The sequence below is a fragment of the Berghia stephanieae genome, chromosome 8, assembly GCF_034508935.2.
Source record: "Berghia stephanieae isolate SIO BIC M18660-M18661 chromosome 8, UCSD_Bste_1.3, whole genome shotgun sequence".
In the NCBI taxonomy this organism is placed as follows: domain Eukaryota; kingdom Metazoa; phylum Mollusca; class Gastropoda; order Nudibranchia; family Aeolidiidae; genus Berghia; species Berghia stephanieae.
The window spans coordinates 38,145,949-38,168,929 of NC_088367.1; the positions used below are offsets into that span (position 1 = coordinate 38,145,949).

The 22,981-nt window shown below is 36.0% G+C and overlaps 1 protein-coding gene and 1 pseudogene across 2 annotated transcripts in view; one reads left to right on the plus strand and one right to left on the minus strand.

The window, feature by feature from the left end:
- Positions 1-4,609: 4,609 nt before the first annotated feature.
- LOC144978619 (actin-3 pseudogene) lies at positions 4,610-13,003 on the minus strand (annotated as a pseudogene). Its single transcript, XR_013646554.1, has 2 exons — positions 12,949-13,003; positions 4,610-7,097 (listed from the first exon to the last, which is right to left on the minus strand). The product of XR_013646554.1 is annotated as an actin-3 pseudogene (transcript).
- A 794-nt stretch (positions 13,004-13,797) lies between these two features.
- The window catches only part of LOC144978620 (fatty acyl-CoA reductase 1-like), a 38,517-nt gene continuing 29,333 nt past the window's right edge, over positions 13,798-22,981 (plus strand). Inside the window, exon 1 of the mRNA XM_078924912.1 lies at positions 13,798-13,960. The gene's annotated coding sequence lies outside the window, so the exon portion shown is untranslated. The remainder of the gene's footprint in view (positions 13,961-22,981) is intronic.

The window sequence follows — 22,981 nt, forward strand, 5'->3', positions numbered from 1 at the left end:
CACTACACTGCATTGTTAGTGACTGGTCATGTCTTTTTTGTTTGTATGTTTTACGCAAGCTTAATAAAAATTAAATGAATACGTGAGGCAGAGTTGCGAACGACTCATGGGTTCCGACATTCCGATCCCAGTGTCAGTCATGTTCACCGTACTGTGTTACTGTCTACACACTACACGGCATTGTTAGTGACTGGTCATGCCTGTTTTGTTTGTATGTTTCTTTTAATATGGGTCAATTTACAAAGAATAATAATGGAAATGTTCAAAACAAAAACTAGATTCACTATTACGTGTCTGTAATGAAGTGCTTTCCACAAACCGTGAGCGAGAATGATGGTGGAGGTAATGGCAACCATGTGGGTTTGTTATTGTTTCCTACCTCCGTCAACCCGCGCATCCGGTTGCGCACCCACGCTGATTCTGACCAATGTACTACTACAGACTAGGCTACTATGTAATATTACTCGTAACGAGAAATAAGGAAAGGAAAGAAGCTAGGCTAAAAATATTTAAATCACCCTTGTCTGTTGTTTTGCTTTACTTCGTTCGAAGTCCTAGGCTGGGGCAGGAAATGCTCGTTATTTCCGAGTTGACCTCTTTTTCATACTCGCTACTTTCATGCTAATTTTATTGACTCAAATAAGAGAAAAAAACGGGGATTTAGATTTTACTCGCTATTTCCGAGTTCTCGCTATTTCCGAGTACGTTACTTTCATGTTCTACTGTATTATTATTATTATTATTACTATTACTATTACTATTATTATTATTATCATTATTATTATTATTATTATTATTATTATTATTATTATTATTATATTATTATTATTATTATTATTATTATTATTATTATTATTATTATTATTATTATTATTATTATTATTATTATTATTATTATTATATTATTATTATAAAACAAATCGACAGTGTTCCCGTGGCAGGTTAAACGGGTACTCCTCGGGACTACTCGCATTCGCACCCCCCCCCCCCCCCCACCACCACCACCACCACACACACGCACACAGCTCTTTTCTTTTTTTTTTGGGGGGGGGGGGGGGGGCGTTGTTTGTAGATTATAATTCAAGGTTACAATGCCCACCCCTGTCATCACGTAGTCAATCCTTTTTGGCATCTGCCAATCCCAAATGTCTGTGTCAAGGTCGACCGTCATGTCTCGTCAACGGGTGAGGAGGGAAAAAAAAAAAAAAAGAACTGGCATATTATTATATCATTACATTGAAAATTATGAAAACTATTTTTTATTTTGTATGAAATCCTTTATAAGTTTTACGATGAACAAGAACGAAACTTTTGCCATCTACCTCTTCCTGGCGCAACATTTATAAAAATATTATTTTAAAAAAATAATAACACAGCATTTATTTGGCGCAATATCCACGTGCTCAAAGCGCTTTACAAGGGGTCCCAAGGCAATAGCAATATTAGACTTGAAAGACGAGACATGACGCCTGTCAGGCGATGTGACATTTTTTCCCAACAAAGACAACGAACGGCTATGTTCTCATTTTACACCTGAGTACGGTGAGAGAATGTGAGTAAAGAGCCTTTTCCAAGGACTCAACTCTGCGCCACTCAGAGCGGGTCTCGAAACCTGAACCTTCCGATCCGAAAGCGAGAGTCATACCACTTGATCCATCACAAAACAGGGAGGGGCACTTTTCTGTCGGCCACATAGCCTCAATATTAATTAAAATTTATTTCTAATTTCATCAATTTTTGGAGTAAAAACATAGTTCTTGGTATCAAACCTATTGTAAATTCGACGCTGATCACGAATCTGACGTCAAAACAGCGAAAATCCGAAAAAAATTGTCCAATTTTTTATACTGCCACGCCCCCGATCGCCGATCGCCTCGAAAAATATTAAGCAAAGCGGGCTTTGCGGGCGATCGACCGTACCTAGGTTTATCGGCCAGGTATTTGGCCACACACATTGCGTTTTCATCCCGGTTTGCCTGATCGGGGTCTGGACCAGGATCATATCCGGGCGTGTATGGAGCCTTTAATATAGATCAAGGCCAACAGTAGTGATAATAGGTGCTCCTAAAAGTCAGTATAGGGGAGAAAAAAAAGAAATAATGAGACTGGATTGCTATATTTTTACTTTTTTAAAGGGTATATATATAAATAATTAAAAATCCGCCATCCGCCAGTCCATTTTTTCCGCAGCACACGATGATAAAACAAAATCCGCCATGTGGCGGAAAAAAACCGCCAACCTGGCAACTCTGAGCTTTCAGTTTTGTTTTTACATTGTCACGTGATCATTTGGAGAAATTTGTCGTCTGCTACAAATAATTAGACTTGTGGAAGGTCGATATTTTCGTTGGAGCAGAGAAATGTGAGTATTATTTCTTGTACATTTTAGGGAGGACTAGGGTCCTTAACAGACAAGTTGATTGAATAAAAGGAAAAGGGCCTTTTATCCCCATCCCTCGTCCTCCTCCACCACCACTACCACCACCTCCTCCTCCACCATCACTACCACTACCTCCTCCTCCACCATCACTACCACTACCACCACCGCCGCCACCACCACCACTACCTTAACATTGGAGGAATACGGGGTGGAGGGGAAGAAAGCATGGAGGAAGACTAAAGGGATGACGTAGAGCATGTCACAGATGCTCGCCTGTGTCTTTAACCCCTTAACAACGCAGCTGATTTTTTGTTTCAGATAATAGTTTCCTTTTATCTTTATTATTTATTGTTACCGGAGAATACAGTGTTTCCACCAGGAGAGCAGTCAGAGTATCGCAACTCGGACTTTAATATCTATAATCGTTTTGCTGTTACTTGTCTTTTGATGAAACGGGAAGATCTGGTGTTGGGTCAAACATCGAATTTCGCCTCTAAAAGGTTACATAAAGGTTACATTGCTACTGGGTTTGCTCCCCCCCCCCCCCCCCCCCCCCCCCTATTTCCTCTTTTTTTCAACTTAGTATTGCTATTTACTTTTTTATGATTAGCAAGTGCAGTACAGGGTTGCCAGTTTGGCATTTTAAATGCCAGATTCCAAAAATCTGGCATTTTTGAAAACCGTTTGGCATTAGAAAAATCATTTGGCATTTGGCATTTTCATTTGGCATTTTCTTTTCTTGTATATTATACTTCAAATGACACCTTTTCTCGACCGTGGTGTAGTGGTTTAGCACTCCACTTAGTAGTCAGTAGGTAAAAAATTACCCCAACGGGAAATTTAGTATAATTTAAAAAAAAAAAGAAAAAAAAAAGAAAAGAAAACACGCAAGCCACCAGGATATGATAGTAAATTGTCTATCAAAAGTGAGTAGTTTTCTTAGAGGGGGTGGGAGTCAACAGACTTTGGCATTTTTTTGAGTGTTTTGGCATTTTTTGAGTCTTCTCCTGGCATTTTGTTGAAAAATAATCTGGCAACCCTGGTGCAGTAGGAGTGTCACAGGATGCAAGACTCTTGCAATTAACCCTTTGCCAGTGACACTGATTTTTTGTTTTCAAATAATAGTTTCCATTTATATTATTTTTTAACGCAGAGAAACAGTTTCCACAATAAGAGCAGTAAGAATATCGGTACAAAGCGCTTTGGTACGTTTAGTGGATAATGCTCTATATAAAAGCTATGTATTCTTGTAGTATGACACTCGCTTTCGGATCGGAAGGTTCTGGGTTCGAGCCTCGCTCGGCGCATAAATGAGTCCTTGAAAAAGACTCTTTACTTACATTCTCTCACCGTACTCGGGCTAAAATGAGTGCCTGACCGTCAACAGCTTCGTCTCTGTCGGAAAAATTGCAATATCGCCTAGCAAGCGTCATGTGTCGTTCTAAATGTTACGCGTTGCTGTTGGTCAGGGACCCTATGTAAAGCGCTTTGTGAGCATAATTTAGTGGATATTGTGCAGTATTGTTTTGGGTTTTTTTTTTGTTTGTTTGTTTTGTTTTGTTCTTTTTTTTTTTGGGGGGGGGGGGGGGGGTTGTTTTTTTTTTTTTAAAGCAACATGTACTTAGATCCTGAGCTAGATGCCCCTTTACCATGTAGGTACGTAGGCATTCCCAATTTTTTAAACAGAGAAGGAAGGAAAGAGAGGCATCAAATAAAGGGGATACAAACAAACAAACAAACAACGACAAAAAAACAAAAGAGAGAAAGAGAGAGAGAGAGAGAGAGAGAGAGAGAGAGAGAGAGAGAGAGAGAGTGGGGGGGGGGAGAAGGAGATAGATAGATAGAGGGAGAGAGAGAGAGAGAGAGAGAGAGAGAGAGAGAGAGAGAGAGAGAGAGAGAGCTGTGCAATACGTGTCCACATCGCCGGAAGTTCTTGTTAATCAACTACAAACCGGAACCACTTCAACAAACAACAACAGTCAACAAACCAACTCAGTCCTGACGATGGCTAATTCGGCCTGAAACATTAATGTAGACTGTCTCAAACATTGTGGTAAATATTAAAATAATAAAAAAATTATATATATATATATATATATATTATATATATATATATATATATATATATATATATATATATATATATATAATATATATATATATATATATATCATTCGTCCTTAGTGTTTCACAGTATCTGTCTTCGTCTAATAAATTGAAGATTACAATTCAATTCTTATCTTTAAGTGTTTAATAGGGTTAGTTTGCAATATAAGTAGAATATAATGTTAAAACTCTTTTAACAAAGACTGTAACAGCCTCGTTGTTGCAATAGAAAATAAAACCTCTCATAACAAACCTTCATGGAATAATATTCATTACATCAACAATGATAAATAAGACCAAGTTAATTAGACTTGGAAACATAAATAAACAAACAAATGAATTTAACATGTTTTTAAATTCACCCATGAGGAAATTGGTTTTACAAATGTGAATTACATAAAATGATTACATAAACGTTATCGTATGAAAATATGATATTTACATCATTTTATAAAGCAATGGAGTAATGGAATAAAAATAAAATTAATAGTAAAAGAGCATCTAATATCAATATGAATGCATAAAAAGTAGTTCAGACAGTGCTCTATAAATTAAATTAACAATTTAAGAGCGCAATAAAAATGAGTACAAAACGACTCGATTTCGTCCAAAACAGTTGTTTCTACACTCAATATGTTTCGTCAGTTGGATCAGATCCTCTTGGTTGAATATATATATATATATATATATATATATATATATATATAAATTACATGTATAGATTTATTAAAATTAAAAAAAAATATAGATTAAATAAAAACGAATCTTGTGTAAATAAATATGTCTTTTTTTCTATCACCAATGAAAAACATTGTAATAATTTTAAAGACAACAACGGATATTGAATAAGTTCAGATCACAGAATTGAGTTAAAGAGTTTGATGCTGGTGGGAAGAGAAGACAACTGATGTCTCTCACACTGCGAAGTGATAACATCTAGCAGTTTCCCTGTGAAAAGTTTATATATTTGAACAATGGGTGTAAAGCATCAACACTTATCTTGGTGATGTTACGAAGACATCTTCTCATGAACAAGGAGTCAAAGCAGTCAATGGAATCGATGTCTTTGGATGCCCTTCTTATGATTTGATTTTATAATTATTGGAGTTCACAGAGATGATGCCTCTCTACACAGATAAACAGTATCAGAACACTTTCAATGGAGACTTGTAAAGTGCAAAGTTATATCAATCTTAAAATTTACTAATTTTTCTTAAAATGAATAGTCTTTTATTGATTTTACACTTCATTACAAGCCTGTGGTCAGTCCATATCAGACGATCGTCAACTACAACACCCTTATATTTAGAGACTATCTCCACTTTCTTTTATTTTACTATTATTATTTTTCTATAGATTTTAATCCAAATCCTTTGTTGCTGGTACCTGTTTAAGAGAAAAAAATAATACATGAGATTCATTTTGTTCATAAATATCTATATCAATACTTGTGGAATGGCAAAAGGACACGACGATCAAAAGTATCAAAAATGCCGCTGGTGGACTAAAGTCGGCCCACATTCTTCATATTCAGCTTTTGTAATCCAAACCTTTTGAAAAGAACTTAAAGAAGCAAGTATGGAGCCACCGATCCAAACGCTGTACTTTCTATCCAGTGATGAAACAATGTTGGAATTCATTTTTGAAGGCACAATTCTCTGCCACAGCTTACCAAGCCTCTCAGGCAAATCCTTAATGACGGTTCCACCTCCAGACAAAATAACATTACGGTAAAAGTCCCTGCGGATACCTATATCACATTTCTCTATGCAACTTTGGAGGATTTCGTGCAAGCCTTTTAAGTTACTTTCTCCAGTAATGGAAGGTTGAAAGAGACACTCCGTGCATTGAAATTTCTCTTTGCCAATCGTGACTTTATTTCCATCAGGGAGGACCAATGGCTTGTCTGGAGTATGCTCTGACAATTCTTTATCATAATCCAAAGATGCATAACACACCTCCTCTTTAATTTCTCGTACATATTCTAATTCTGATGTTGTTGTAAAGCTATATCCTCTTTGTTGAAGCAATTTTGTAGATATAATGTTACATCCCGCCCTCCAAACTCTTGGACTTCAATAGCTTTAGTTTCACCAATATGATGTATGGGAACTGCTTGAGTCAACCCTTCACCAATGTCTAAAATGAGACCAATACCTCGTCCACTGGCAAATAAACTTAGGGCAGCTGAATTATTGGCAAAATAGGCAGGAATCTGAAAAGTTTCAAACATTGTTTCAGCTATTCTTTCTTTACTGCTGACTGGACTAAAGATAGGCTCTGACATAAACAAAGGATGAGCATTGGAATCTACTCTTAAATCTTTGAAACAGAATTCCCAAAGTTTTTCAGCATCATCCCAATTTGTGACACACCACGATCAATGGGATAAGTTAAACTTAAAAATTCCCGGCAAATTTGTGCTTCATCCCCAACCATCTGGTCTGTCTTTATTTCTTTGTGTTGGAATCGTGGTCTGCCTAAAATAGTAGAAAATAAAGATCTGGGAGCATCATCTCCAGCAAACCCTCCTCGACAGTTTGCAGAGCCACAGTCAATAACCACCGCTGGAATCTCATCATCATCCATTTTCACTTTCTAATGACCAAATCTGAAAAAAAAGTATATTGTTTGCAGTGTAAGAGCATAAAAAAACTAATCTATTCATCAACTTGTGACTTGTTTCCAAATCATGACTCTTCATCTTCTTGTTCTCAATAAACACTGAATAACTCTCACATACAGATGAAAAAGTGTAATAATATGAAGAAAATAAACATTGTTATGCCCTAGCAATGGTTGCTAGGACATCACCCGAACGAGTCCGGAGTTAACCGTACCTTCCCTGGGTTGCTTGGCATTTTTAACACCTCTCTTAGCCAGCCAGGGTCCGAGCCTGGCTCTATATAAGCGAAGCGCGGGAAACCAGAGAGGGAGTTCTTGTAACTTTCGTCCAGCTGAACAGAATACCGCTTTCCAGCGGTCCTGTTTTATATTATGTTCTTTTAGTGGTGTTTCTTATTCGTGGATGTCAGGAGGGAGACAAGAATATTGAATTATAAGTAGAGTTGTATAGTTCTTATTTGTGTTATACGTGTAATTTAGTTCTGTAATAAATGTAGGTGAATTTTTAATTCAGAAAAGTGAGTGGAGCAGGCACTTATGTTGGTAACAACAAGAGATGAAGTGAGTAGAAAAGTGTTGTCGTACCAATAAGGTCGCAGGTTCAAACCCCACCACCGCCGCGAAAATTTTTATTCTCTATTGTCTTCTGGCACTTTTCTACTCACTTCATCTCTTGTAATAAATGTATCGTGTTCGTCATCCTTGATCGCCATTTATTTTGTCATTACAATTGGCTGGCCGTGAAACACAGACTTTCTCCTTTTTCTTCCCTCTGATCAGGATAGTCCCAGTGCAGTGGCCTGATCTTCCTCTCCGAGGGAACTTAACAACGTGTTCCCTCGTTCTATTCTCCTACTCTTTTCTTTTCTTTTCTTTTGTTGGCGATTTGGGCTATCCGGCTCTACCTACTCTCCAGGAGCGGCAGGACTCGTCACAACATTATGGTGCTTTTTTATAGTGAAAGGCCGCAATACATTATTAACGTTTTCTAACTTGTTCAATTACTTTATGCTACCAAGTGCGTTATTCCATGAACAGAACCTATTTTGAAACAACAGATTGTACCATCAACACTTGATTGTTGGAAGAATATATAAAATGTGATATCCTAGTTTGTACAGTGCATACTGCATATACACTCAAGCACGGATTCCTCGAACTCTTCAGACCTCGCAAAACAATTTGAGAAAACCGTGCCTTGCCTTAACTGCTTGATATGTTGAAGGAGATAACTTTATACATGATATGTAACAAGGATGGGAGGGGGGGGGGGGTGGTTACCAACCAATAGCAAATCATGACGTGTGGCATTAAAATGGGGACTATCTGTATTATTTTTCCATATGTTAAGAGTCATTGGCCACATTGCTTCAAATGACTTGTATATCAAAAATTGTTCTCAGATTTGCTTCGTAAACGCAGGGTAATGACTTCGACTATCCACCATGCTGTGTGGCCTTGAGCAAGGCACCCTGCTCTTGCTCACTTTGCGGCGCTGCATTACGTCAGACGTCTGCATTATTCAAGTCTCCCTCAGAATATACCCTTAAGATAAATTTCCCTGGGATTTAATAAATTTAATACATTTTATAATTATTCCTTTGCAGTATCAAACATTTGAGCAGTACTGAGACCTTCAAAGATGTACGTAATACAGACAATGTGCACATGTTTTCAGGTCTGATAACAGAACACAATTATGGGCTTGATTGTAAACGAAATTGTTTTGGGATCGTTTAAGGGTATAACCATTACAACAAGGAATCCACAACAATATTGATCTGTCCCTCCAGGAAAATACCACTGCATTCGCATATATGCGGCTGAATAATTTTGCCTTCCGCTTATTTTCTGTTTTAAAAAAAACATTTTTGAAAAAAAAAAAAAAGAAGCATATTTAATTTTGCCTTTAAAAAAAATGGAGTTTTGGTACTTATTTTTTTAACAACTGAGACGAGGCATGGGTACAGAGAATTGTAGCCAAATCCTGGTTGAATAACTGGATGACACGGATGGTGACGGGCGGTCATTCCATCCGGTTCAATATTTTTTCCGAGCGATAATCGGCAATTGGGGACGTGGCAATATAGATTAGTGGGCAATTTGTTCTCTGGATTTTTGCTGTTTTGACTTAAGATTCTTGATCAGCGTGAAATTTGCAACAAGTTTGATACCAAAAACTATGTGTCTACTCCCAAAATTATTGAAATTCGAAATAAATTTTTATTAATATATATATATTATTATATATATATTTTAAAATTTTAAGTCAAGGAGCGATTTCATCATCGACATATTATTATATTTATTATTTATATCCGTCGACTTGCACATGACATGTGATTGGCAAATGCCAAAGCCTTGGCAACGTGATGATGGGTGTGGGTATTGATGATGTGCGTTTAGGTAAAATACTCATAACATCAGCGACCAGCCGGATATAAGATACCAACACACAAAACTGTGTTTTTGTATGTTTTAAAGAGTTTTACGGTGCTTGCGGCACATTTAGATCGTTTCAGCGCCAGTAAACAGGACGAATATGAAATAGTTAAAAAATATAGATTAACAATTAAAAGCACACAAGAACAGCAAGACAAAGGGAGTGGTACAAATGGGGAACAGAGATAGATTCCAATAGCATACTATACTACTCGTATCATTGTACATAGTTTGAGATCACCTAAAAGTCTCATCCAGACACAAGCACAGGATCCCACTAAGAGGAATACACTCAAATACTTACAATATAAATTCAAAACAACAAATATAAGATTACAGAGATGATTCGCAAGGAAAAAAATATTACCTCTCAAAACAATAACTATACATTTGACTGTTTCCCTCCCAGCCAAGGACTCCACTAGGGCCAGGACAAAACCAAGTAATCTCATTCCAAGACAAAGACAGAAGCACATTGGACAACAGATATAGGGGATATAAGGCACAGTAAGTGCTTCCCTGTCCACTATGGGAGCAGAATTATGTGTAACAATAGTAATAATAATAATAATAGTAGTATTAGTAATAATAATAATAATAATAATAATAATAATAATAATAATAATAATAATAATAATAATAATAATAATAATAATAATAATAATAATAATAATAATAATAATAATAATAATAATAATAATAATAATAAAAATAATAATATAATAATAATAATAATAATAATAATAATAATAATAATAATAATAATAATAATAATAATAATAATAATAATAATAATATAATAATAATAATAATAATATAATAATAATAATAATAATAATAATAATAATAATAATAATATAATAATAATAATAATAATAATAAATCTATATTGTCCACATAATGGAACATTTTTTACACTATATGATTGCGGTCGAACTATTTACATCAGGTAAGCAACATTAGACCAGATCATACGTTTGGAGGGGGAGGGGGGGGGAGAGAGAGGGAGGAGTGGTCATGCTAGGAAAAGTCACCGAATTTGAATTTTCTGCGTTAAAAATAGGTCGTTAGGTGAAAGGAAGACATAAGCCTGGGGTGGAAAGTTACCATTGAAGGGTGAAATAAGAGTTGTTTTTGTGACGAAATAAACTTAATTATTAAGTTGCTTTATGCTGAAAACACGTCAGAAAAATAGAACATAATCTAACTTATGTGACAATATGCTTGGCTTGGTAATGGCTTTAGTATTGTGAAATATCATCATTAAAGTTTATAAAACTTAAAAACATTGAGGTTAACTTATTTGGTTTGTTCCGTGTATGGAAGTGTGAAGGAAAAATTGTCTTTTTTTGTTTTTGTTTAGAAAATAAAAGTCTTTTTTTTTATATACAAAGACAGGCCTGATAACAATGTGAGGCTAAGAGAAATGGATTATCATCATTATTTAAAATTAGGTTTCTTTATAAAGTTTATATTAATGAAAATGTAAATTGTAAATGATACCTAACAGCATTTATCAATAATGCTAATTATAATAATTGTTGCATAACTTCATGTGCCCCCCATTTTTTTTTTTGGTATTCAGATGTCGACAATTTTAGTGGCTCTCGATGTTTTACCTGGATACCTGGATACCTCTGTATAGAGCTTTTAGACTTGGTGTAGTCTCCTTCGCTCCTCCTCATCTATTCATGATTGGACCAATTTTTATAATTGAACTTGTTTCCTAGGGTGTTGCTTATCTCCAACTCTGCTTTGAATTTATTCAAATTTTGTGCTGATACTGCGGTTTCTTGCAGTTTATTCCAGTTATTTACAATTCTAGATGAAAAAAAGTTCCTTCTTTCATTTGTTTTAAAACGTTCTTTTTTCAGTTTCTTGCTGTTTCCTCGTGTCTGAATGTTCTTGTTTGGTTTAAGGAATCCTGCCTCTGCCCTATCTATTCCCTTTACTATTTTATATGTTTGGATCATATCTCCCCTTCTTCTCCTGTAATCTAAGGTCGGGAGATTTAATTCTTTCAATCTCTCACAGTAGGTTTTGTCTTTCAGGTGTGTGATAAGTTTTGTTGCTCTCCTTTGCACTCTTTCCAAACAGTCTTTGTTTCCCTCAAACTTCGGATACCATATGCAGTTAGCATATTCCAGCTTTGATCTAACCATAGTCTTGTAGATGGTGGTCATGTGTTTTGTTTTCAGATTCTTGAAATTTCTTTTCACTATTCCGAGTGTTTTACTAGCCTTAAATTGAACATCTTGAATTTGCTTCTTGAAGTTTAGCTTCCTCCTAGGTCTTTTTCCCCATTGGATTTCTGCAGGGGTTTTTCTTTCATAATATAGTTTGCTTCTCTGTTGTTTTTTCCTAGGTGAAGAACTGCACATTTATCTACATTGAACTCCATCTGCCATATTTCGGACCATTCTTCAAGCTTTTTCAAATCTTGTTGTAAGGTGTTTCTTTCTTCTTCTGTATTAGCTACTCCATAGAGCTTAGTATCATCGGCAAAGATTTTACATTTAGATGATAGATTGTCTGGCAAGTCATTGATATAAATCAGGAAGAGTTTTTAAGTTTAGATCTCTGTTGTAATCTTATTTTTCTTTTCCTCCTTGCTTTTAAATTAGTATATTGTTTTTTTTTTAATTTTTATAATTTTCTATTGCTCTTTCATTCAGGACAGATGAATAAATAGGTACACGTTGCATCAGCATCACAACAAATCTTCGCATAATTTGTCGTTTCTAGCATAATTTGTGGCATAATTTCACTTTTTTTGTGGCATAATTTGGGAGAAAGGGGGGGGGGGGCGAGGGGTATGCCATTTGCCAGCAGGGAGACAGATTGACTGTCAGACCTGCACACGTTTACGTCGAATACAGACAATCAGGTGACTGCAATAGTTTTTCTTTTGGAAACCATACACATCAACAGTCAGTAATAGTTCTCGTAATAGATACTATCTATCTTGGTCTGTTCCTGACACTTCCTAAAATTGCGTCACAACACACTGTGATGATCAAAAGTGCTCGAGGAATCAAATGATCACATTGGAATTATTACTATTTAATATAACCAGGGCAAACACAGAGTGTTAGCCTTGAATATAACTCATTGTTCAATATCGTGATGTGGTCGTGTTTTGTGACGTTTTTGTTTGTTTGTTTGTTTGTTTTGTTTTTGTGTTTTGGGTGGGTCAACCTACACTGTAGGCTACAGGTTAGGTTGTTTCCAACGGCATCAGCAGCCTGAGAGTGAGAGTCGATTTCATATGAAAGTGATCATTCTTGAGAAAGAAAAAAAAATTAAAACGGTTATCAGTTGATTGGATAGAGATAAATAAATATATCGCTTACTCAGCGACATTGTAAAAACTGGGGGATATTTAAGTTAGTTACCGCATGCAAGTAGTTGTCGGTTCCACTTCAGACGAAATTTGTGACCTGACCTCCAGGGTTGCCAGATTATTTTTCAACAAAATGCCAGGAGAAGACTCAAAAAATGCCAAAACACTCAAAAAAATGCCAAAGTCTGTTGACTCCCACCCCCTCTAAGAAAACTACTCACTTTTGATAGACAATTTACTATCATATCCTGGTGGCTTGCGTGTTTTCTTTTCTTTTTTTTTCTTTTTTTTTTTAAATTATACTAAATTTCCCGTTGGGGTAATTTTTTACCTACTGACTACTAAGTGGAGTGCTAAACCACTACACCACGGTCGAGAAAAGGTGTCATTTGAAGTATAATATACAAGAAAAGAAAATGCCAAATGAAAATGCCAAATGCCAAATGATTTTTCTAATGCCAAACGGTTTTCAAAAATGCCAGATTTTTGGAATCTGGCATTTAAAATGCCAAACTGGCAACCCTGCTGACCTCATGAGGACGGATGTTTTGGTTTGAAATGACTAATGCACTAAAAATAGCCAAACCATGTCTTGAGAGTAGGCGGGCCTCACTTGAGAGCATAGATAATAATATGACGTCGACATATTATAGACCTCGGTAAGCAACATATCGGTACACATATTTTATCCTTTTCAAACTTTGATTTATGTCGTAAAAGCTATCTATATCAATTGCTTTTTCGTAAGGCGAATTGGAGATATAATCTACAATTTTAAGAAAACGCTCCCGGGTATTTCCGTTCTATTTTTAATCGAGGTCCTCGGGTCACAAAGTAATAGGATTATTACTTTGTGCTCGGGTCAACGTGTATGGGTGGTGCCACTGCCACGACCTCCCGCGACCGTTGAAATTTGCATATTGCAATGGCTGCCGTGCTCAGTTGATCCTTAGACTAAGCTGGAGTTTTCAACGATTAATTGAATTAGAAAATATACCAAGATATTCTTTAGGTTTCTCTATCGACCATTTGAAAGAAGCCGTTGATCTGAAACAGAGGCCAAGGTATGTTCTCATATTCATAATAAATTAATGTGTTTTGTTTAGGAGAGCGAACGTCCGGCATCCGGCACCCGCTCTCAATCTCAATCCAAGGCCAAGGCTGCTAATCAATGATTGACGTTGATAAAACAAAATATATGACGTGTAGGCCTGATTTAATCCAAGAACAGTTTTAACTCACACTTTGTTTTAAGCCAAAGGTGGTCTTTTTCTCATTTTTGGTCGCACAAAATACAGATTTGCTTTTCATATGCATTTATGCATGAAAGGGATGCGCGTTTTTTCGTTTTTTAAATTACGCTGTGATTGTGATTATCCCCAGACACCTGTCTGGGGATAATGAAAATTCGTTATCCCCAGACACCTGTTTGGGGATAACGAATTTTCATTATCCCCAGACATATATTTGAAACTCCGCTCTTTTAAACAATTATTGTTCCTACCTCCCATAGCGGGCAGGGAGGTACTTTCTGTGTCTTCTATCCCCTCTTATCTGTTTTTCAATTGCGTTCTGTCTTTGTCTTGGAATGAGATTGCTTGGTTTTGTCCTGACTTTGGTCGGAGTCCTTGGCTAAGAGGGAAACAGTTGAATATATAGTTATAGTTTTGGGAGATGATATTTCTTTCCTTGTAAATCATCTCTCTGTTATGTACTGTTACTCTTTTCAATTTTACATATGATTTGTAAACATTTGAGTGTGTTCCTCTTAATGGGATCTGCGCTTGTGTCTGGATGAGACTTTTAGGTGATCTCAAACTAAGTACTTTGATAGTGTGCTCTTGGAATGGACATCTGTTTCCTATTTGAACCAATTCCCCTTTGTCTTACCTTTCCTTATGTGCTTTAATTGTAATTCTAGAACTTATTACTAATCACGTTTTCTTCCTTTTTTACTGGCGCTGATATGACCTTATGTGTTGCGAGTGCTGTAAAACCCTTAAAAACAAAACAAGCAAACAAACAATTATTCACATTCCAGAATATGGAATGTTTCCAAATGCACATAGAAATAAGGAAAGTTAATAAAATATCTATAAAAACATAAAATGGGGGAGGATTGATTGGACATTCATCCCTTGCAACGTTCTGTAAAAAGAAGACGGAATTTTATTATTTTTATTTTTAAGTGGCAGGACCAGGATTTGAACCCACAACGTCGATTCTGGTAAAACTTCCAGGGCAGACAACTAAACCATTCGGCCATGACACCCACTTCGAAGTCGACGCATACTGTATATATGTAGTAACAACTGATTTAATTTTTGTTAATTTTATGTTTTTATAGATATTTTATTAACTTTCCTTATTTCTATGTCCATTTGGAAACATTCCATATTCTGGAATGTGGATAATTGTTTAAAAGAGCAGAGTTTCAAATATATGTCTGGGGATAATGAAAATTCAATATCCCCAGACAGGTGTCTCAAATAGATTTTATAAAGATTGAACTTCACCTTTTAGATTTTACATCACTTGTTTTGAAGAGCAAAAATCTGCCTGAATAAACTTCTATGATGGGGAATAAATTGTTATCTTAGACATTCAGCTCTCTGACTATTTTAGAGCCTTGTTCCTAGTCTTCGTATTTTATCACAACCCAAACCTCATCATAGCAAAACATAAAAACCCCCTAAAAACACAGTGGCCATGTTCATGATGCCTTTAGTGTAGTCAGCCAGACACTCTAGGTTCATTATTGACTTATAATCTATTTGAAAGGTTTTATAAGTCAATTTTGAAAGCAGGAAGTTTCTAAAGAAAATTGGACAATCCACACAAAGTGTTGAACGAAGTGTAACATGGAGATTATATTGTCAAATTGGTCCCAAAATACTTGGAACATGCTGGTTTTAGTTTAGTTAAATATATACCTATTCCATGTCATCGATCTCCAATTTATGAGCCATTGCGTAATAGAGTTACAGCAAAGGTGTTGTGTTCTAACAATACGCATACCTGCCAACCCTCCCTCTTCTGACGGATTCATTCCTATTTTCACCCTTCCTTTCCGCCATACCACCATTGTCTCTAAAATTCTGATTAAATGCACTCCTCTCCCTCCCTTCCCCATTCCATTGCCTAACACTTGTGATAGTTTTGCCAGTCGTGCCAGAATGCTGTCTTATGTTTTGGGTGACAAAAATGATGGTCATTTCGAAAGGGAAATATCCATTGTTAAGAAATTCCTATTTCTTGTCTCAAATTCCTATTTTCTGATTTTCTGATTCCACTTTTGGAATATGAAGGGTTGGCAGGTCTGAATACGATTTTTAAAAGGAGACTAAAATGGAAGATGGCAAATTATCACAAGAAACAATCTGTAATACTGACATAGGAATATCTTTGTTTAGAGCTCTTATTGAAAACAATAAAGAACCCCTCCCAAAAAATAAACAAGCAACATAAAAGAGAAGAAAAAAAAACAAATGATAAATATGACGCTGTGAGACTCACATTGGTTATTGAGTGTTTAGCAGTACCAGTTCGGGATGTTACATAATTAATTGCCTTTGAAAAACTTTGTTTCTTCCAACAAAACAAAAGTGAATCTCACAAAATCCACCGTAGCATTTGTACAATCGCTTTTGCTCCACTGTATGTGGACTTGGACGTTAAGAGCAACAAAGGTGCAACAAAATGTCACTTTCATATTCTTTTGGATGTTCAATTTATATATATATATATATATATATATATATATATATATATATATATATATATATATATATATATATATATATGAGAGAGAGAGAGAGAGAGAGAGAGAGAGAGAGAGAGAGATTATAATACTTATTTTATGAACAGACTCAGAGGGGGTAGACGAAAACAACGCCCTATTACCACCGTCATTGGTCACCGACCAACCCCACGACCTCGATCCTCGCTTCAATTTATCAACACTCATCCCCCATCCAATCTAATCACTTCAATGAGTAATCCTCAACGTTCCTTGTCAAATGTCCACACTGTCCGTGACAGTCAGTATGAAATTAACGACCACCATGACAACAACTCTCAACAACAGCACCGTTTTGAGCAACAACAACAACAACCTGCAAGTAATGATCATACCAGTATAAAAATTGGATTACTAAATGTTAGATCGTGCCGTAATAAAACTCAAGACATAATTGACATTGAAGATCATAAAATTACTATTTTTGTCATCTTGGAAACATGGCTTAATCATTCATATGATGACCCAGTTCTGAAAGCAATTACACCCGAAGGCTTTTGTATTAAATCATTTCCACGCGTTGGTAGGAAAGGAGTTGGAATTGCAATTATTTACAACATGTCACTCTTTGATAAGATATCATTCCACCACGATGATTTTAGACGTTTTGAGTACGCTGGATTTGCCATTCATACAAATAATTTGAAAAAGTCGTTTCACTGTGTCTACCACCCACCACCAAGCCAACAAAACAAAATACTAACAATTGAATTTTTATCAGAGTTCGGAGAATTTATGTCTATTCAATCCATAAACAAAAAGCATAATATTTTTATGGGTGATTTTAACAATGATTATTTCGGAAACAAAAATGAATCCAAAGTATTCCGGGAGCTTATTGATTCAAACAATTCTATTCAACTCGTAAGCGGTCCTACAAACAACCATGGCCACACTATAAATCATGTCATTACAGACATTGAACATTCTCCCTCTTCACCTGTCTTGAATATTGATAAATTAATATCGGACCATCATTTAATTGTGTTTTGCGTTTTATTCCCAGTGAAGCTTGAAATAAAAAGATGATAACATCTCGGAATATGAAGAATATAAACATGAACATTTTTAAACAAGACCTTGACCATAACATTGAAAATATACATGATGCATATGGTCTCCACGAGTCAATTGTTGGTACGGTGGACAAGCATGCTTCCTTAAAAATAATACCGAAATGAAATTGACTGGATTAGCCAGGAGGTGGGCAGAAAGAAAATGGCTCAAGTCCAGAGATGCTGTTGACAAAAAATTGTACATCGCGGCTAGAAATGATGCGAAAGCCGTCAATTTCAGGGCCAAAAAGAAATTCTATGCCTGAAAAACGTCGAGCGTTCGAGACAATTCTTTGCCTTGACCAAGGAACTGCCATGCTGGAACAACAGACGCAGACATCTCTCCCATCTTTAATCGATCGTGCAGATCTACCAACTCGCTTTGGTCAATATTTTAAAGAAAAAACGGATACCATCAGGAAAGAACTCTCATCTGAATCGATCCAAACAACATTTGACAAGTTTCATGGTGATTCGTTAACAGATTTTTCACTGATCACTGAAGCTGACTTACGTGACTGCATTATGTCGTCTCCAACTAAAAGTTGTGATTTAGATCCCATAAATACTGCCATTCTAAAAAAGTGCATTGATGTAATTTTACCACCATTTACATGTATTGTTAATAATTCGCTGCAGTCAGGTGCTGTACCAGACATTTACAAAGTTGCTCATGTCAAACCCCTTTTGAAAAAAACCTGATCTAGATAAAGAGAACTTAAAAAACTATCGCCCTGTCTCTAATCTTCCTTTTCTTTCTAAAATCTTAGAAAAGCTTGTTTTGAAACAATTACTGTCTCATCTTTAAAATAATTGACTTGAAGAAAAATTTCAGTCTGCTTATAGGCAACATCATTCGACAGAAACCGCACTTGTTAGGGTTGTTAATGATCTCCTCTTTGTTATAGACAATGGTTCATGTTCTTTGCTGAATTTGCTTGACCTATCGTCTGCTTTTGATACTATTGATCACACTCTTCTCCTCAAACGTCTTGAAATTACTTATGGCGTGTCTGGTGCAGCGCTTGATTGGTTTAGGTCATATTTGTTTAATCGTAAACAGATTATTAAGGTGGATGAATATAGATCTGAGGAAATCATTCTTGATTGTGGGGTTCCCCAGGGTTCAGTACTTGGACCCGTTCTTTTTGTTCTGTACGTTGGACCTCTGTCTAAAATCATCAGAAGTTTCGGTCTGTCTTACCACCAATATGCTGATGATACGCAATTGTACTGCATTTCCAATACGATAAATTTACAAGAAGTATCAGCCAATAGTAAGAATTGTATCCAAAGTGTTAAGAAATGGATGAATGAGAACAGACTGAAACTAAACGATGATAAGACAGAGGTGCTGTATTTTGGGAATTGGAAGTGGATAAGTGAAACAGATTTGAAGCTGGGGGATGCCTCCATTCAGATTGTTGATAAAGTGAAAAACCTTGGCACATTCTTAGACTCTGGACTGTCGATGGAGCATCAGGTTAATAATTTGGTTAGATCTATTTTCCCAACTAAAAAATATTGCTTCCATTAGACGGTTGAGGATGTGACCAAACACCTGGTTGTGTCCCTCGTACTATCGAAATTGGATTATTGCAATGCTCTGTTGTTTAGTGTTTCGCAATATAATCTGAGACGTCTTCAGATTGTCCAAAACAGCGCTGCCAGACTAGTATTCATGAAGCGTAGGTGCGATTCTGCCAGACCTCTGCTTCATGACCTGCACTGGCTGCCTGTTGAGAAAAGGATTAAATTCAAAGCTTGTACTTTTGTATCGTTGTCTTGAAGGTACTGCCCCTTCCTACATTTCGGAACTAATTGAAATATATTTAAAACCCCGCCCCTTACGTTCGGCCAGTGGTTCCACCAAACTAGTTGTCCCTCGAATACGGAAAAATGCTGGAATGAGATCCTTTTCTCATTTCGGACCCTCTGTTTGGAACGCCTTACCACAGAGCATTCGTGAAAAAGAATCTTTGTCTATTTTTAAACGTTCGCTTAAAACATATCTGTTTCATCTTTAGTAGATGTTATGAGGAGCAAGATAAGTCTGTCTGGTTTCTATTGTGAGTTGTGTGTCTGGGTGTGTGTGTGTGTGTGTATGCTTGTGTGTGTGAATGAGTATGTGTCGGCCAAAGTAATTTGTAATTTAAGCGCTTAGAGTCTGCTTAGAGTCTGGTGTCTCGGAGTTATAAGTTTTCAGCATTATTATTATTAGAGAGAAAGAGAGAGGTTTTCATTTTTTACACATTGTAACACATTGAGGGATTAAGAATCATTTGCCATCTTTCTATATAAATATACACCCTAGGCATGCTCTATTCATTGAAATTATTTGATCGCCAGCTGCCTCACTATTCATATGTAACATGTCTTCAATCCTAACAGTAATATGTCTTATTCATCTTATTTGAATGCTTCATTGGTTTATTGATAACTATCATTAAGAAAGCTTTTCAGGGAAACTCGCTCGTGGCCGACCGTCAACCCGTCTCCCCGTGCGTGAGCTTAGTGAGATTATTTACCTTACATTGACATAACTTATTGTTTGTTTCTTTATTTTTTATTATTATTATTGGAAAAAAAAGGGGGAGGGGGCGTAAATTTATTATTACATAATGCAATGCTGATGGTTTTCCTCGGATCCGCGGAAATCCGCGATTTTTGAGTCAGAGGAGGAATTGATTTTTCTTAAAGTTATATTTCCCTCGATCAAATGTACTGGCAGTGAGAGATTTGATGTGTGGTGGAACAAATAGGTGCAGTTTCCCACTCTCAAGAAGTTAGCTAGAGTATCAATGATAGTTTATCATCTCAATTGCTCTAAAACTCTGTGTGTGTGTGTGTGGGTGGGTTGGGGGGGGGTGGTGTGTGGGGGGGGGGGGGGGGGGGGGGGGGGGGGGGGGGGGGGGGAGTGAATGCTGTAAATATAATGGGGCTTAAAACTTAAAGGCAATCATTCAAAATTTTCCTCCCTTTTCAGTTTTTGGCACCATCAGCACTGATAATGACTAGGAAACATTTGCGTTAAGGTTTTGAAAAGTGTGGGTGTGTGTGTGTGTGTGTGTGTGAGAGAGAGTGAGAGAGAGAGGGTGAGAGTGAGTGATTTTTTGGAGAGAAAAATAAATATGAAATTATATATTGTAGTTCTCCAGTCCTAAACAATACTACTATTATTGTTTGCGTAAAATGACAACCCTCTCCCCCCGCCCCCCCCCCCCCCCCCCCCCCCCCCCCCCCCCCCCCCCCCCCCCGCCGGTTTAAGACGTATTGACAAGTTTGAAGGGTAATCTCAATCTGTAGATTCATGAAGTGAAAGTCTGTTTTTTACGTGGTCAATTTGAAAGATTTTTTTTTAAAAAGGTGTTCGACTATGGGCAGCAAAATTATCGTCCGTGTGGAGATTTCGCTAAGAATTTGTATAAAATATGCAGGTCTAGGTAATTTACCTTTTGCAGATAATAAAGGGCGTTGTACTTGAACTCGTACTTTGTCAGATAAAGAATTTGAATTATATGATGGATGGAATTTCTTTTAGGGATGAGGGCGTTGGCGCTTGCTGGGCAGGTGGATTCTCTCTCTCTCTCTCTCTCTCTCTCTCTCTCTCTCTCTCTCTCTCTCTCTCTCTCTCTCTCTCTCTCTCTGTGTGTGTGTGTCTCCCCCCCCCCCCCATTTGCGTATTTATCATTGTATTATGCCTTATTCCTGCGTCTTGGTGTCCTTGTTTTGGAATGAGAACATACGATTTGGTTCCATTTGGGCCCTGTTCACTGACTTTGGCTGAGAATGGAGCAGTTACGTGATTTTTAAAAATAATAATAATAAAAATAATAATATATATATATATATATATATATATATATTTATATATATATAATATATATATATATATATAATATATATATATATATATATATAATATATATATATATATTATATATATATATATATATATATATATATATATATATATATATATATATATTAATATATATATATATATATATATATATATATAAATATATATTATATATATATATATATATATATATATATAGCACTCAACTTCCACGTACGTGCTCAGTGGTGCTTTACAATATTAATTTTCATTCAAACATTCGTTCTTTTGCAATTTTGAGATTATATATGAAGAAACGAACACATACACATGCACTCAAACTCACACACAGATACATTTACATTCATACACGAACATACATACACATACTTACACCAATATTACTCACTAACATTAGTAATTTATTCTGACCAAAGACATTTGAATTGATTAATTACAACAACAACAACAACAACAACATCAAAAGTTCAGTTAAAAGTGGAAATGGTCAGACTGAACTTATGATCAAAACTGGAATAAAATAAACTTAAGATTAGAATTAGATTTAAGATGTATTCTGTGAGCGAAACTATTCGTAAGCTCTGGGGGGGGGGGGGGGGGGGGGGGGGGGGGGGGGGGGGGGGGGGGAATTCTGTCTTAAAGTGTTTTTTTTTAAAGAGATGATATTTGTAGATAATCTCTCCATTATTTATATTGTCATTGTTAAGTTCTTGGAAACGAACATTACGTAACCATCTGAGTATATATTATTCTATATCCCTTTTGAATGAGACTTTTAGATAGTATCATTCTATACAAGGATATAATATTTAGTGTATAGTGCTTCTGGATTTACTTATGATCTCTTCTGAACGTGTCCCTTTCATTTACTTTTTTTCTTTTTGAAGTGGTTGGTCTTTTGATCGAAATCTTTGATTACTCTATCATCTTTTTCACAAGCACTAATAGGACCCGGAGAGCGTTGCAATCATACCACGGTAAGACAGACATTAACGATTCGAATGAGTATAATATAATATGGGAAGCGCCATAACTTATTTTTAAAGTGGCAAGTTTATTTATGGTAGATAATGTTTGTCGACCACGAATAATATGGATATTATTTAATAAGATCATAACTGGTATTGAGTGTTTCATACCATTGCAATTGCATAAATGTCGTATTTTTATAAAATGGCATTTGGATTTGGTCCGAAACAATACCTTTTTTTTTTTTTACTTGCTTATTGCAGAGGTCTGGCTTTTTTTGTTTTGTTTTGCTTTTTTTTTTTAATTTTCAGTTATTTTGATTATTTATTTAGACCTCTATATGTAAAACACACACACACACACACACAAACGAACACAAAACAACACATTTATTGTGTCA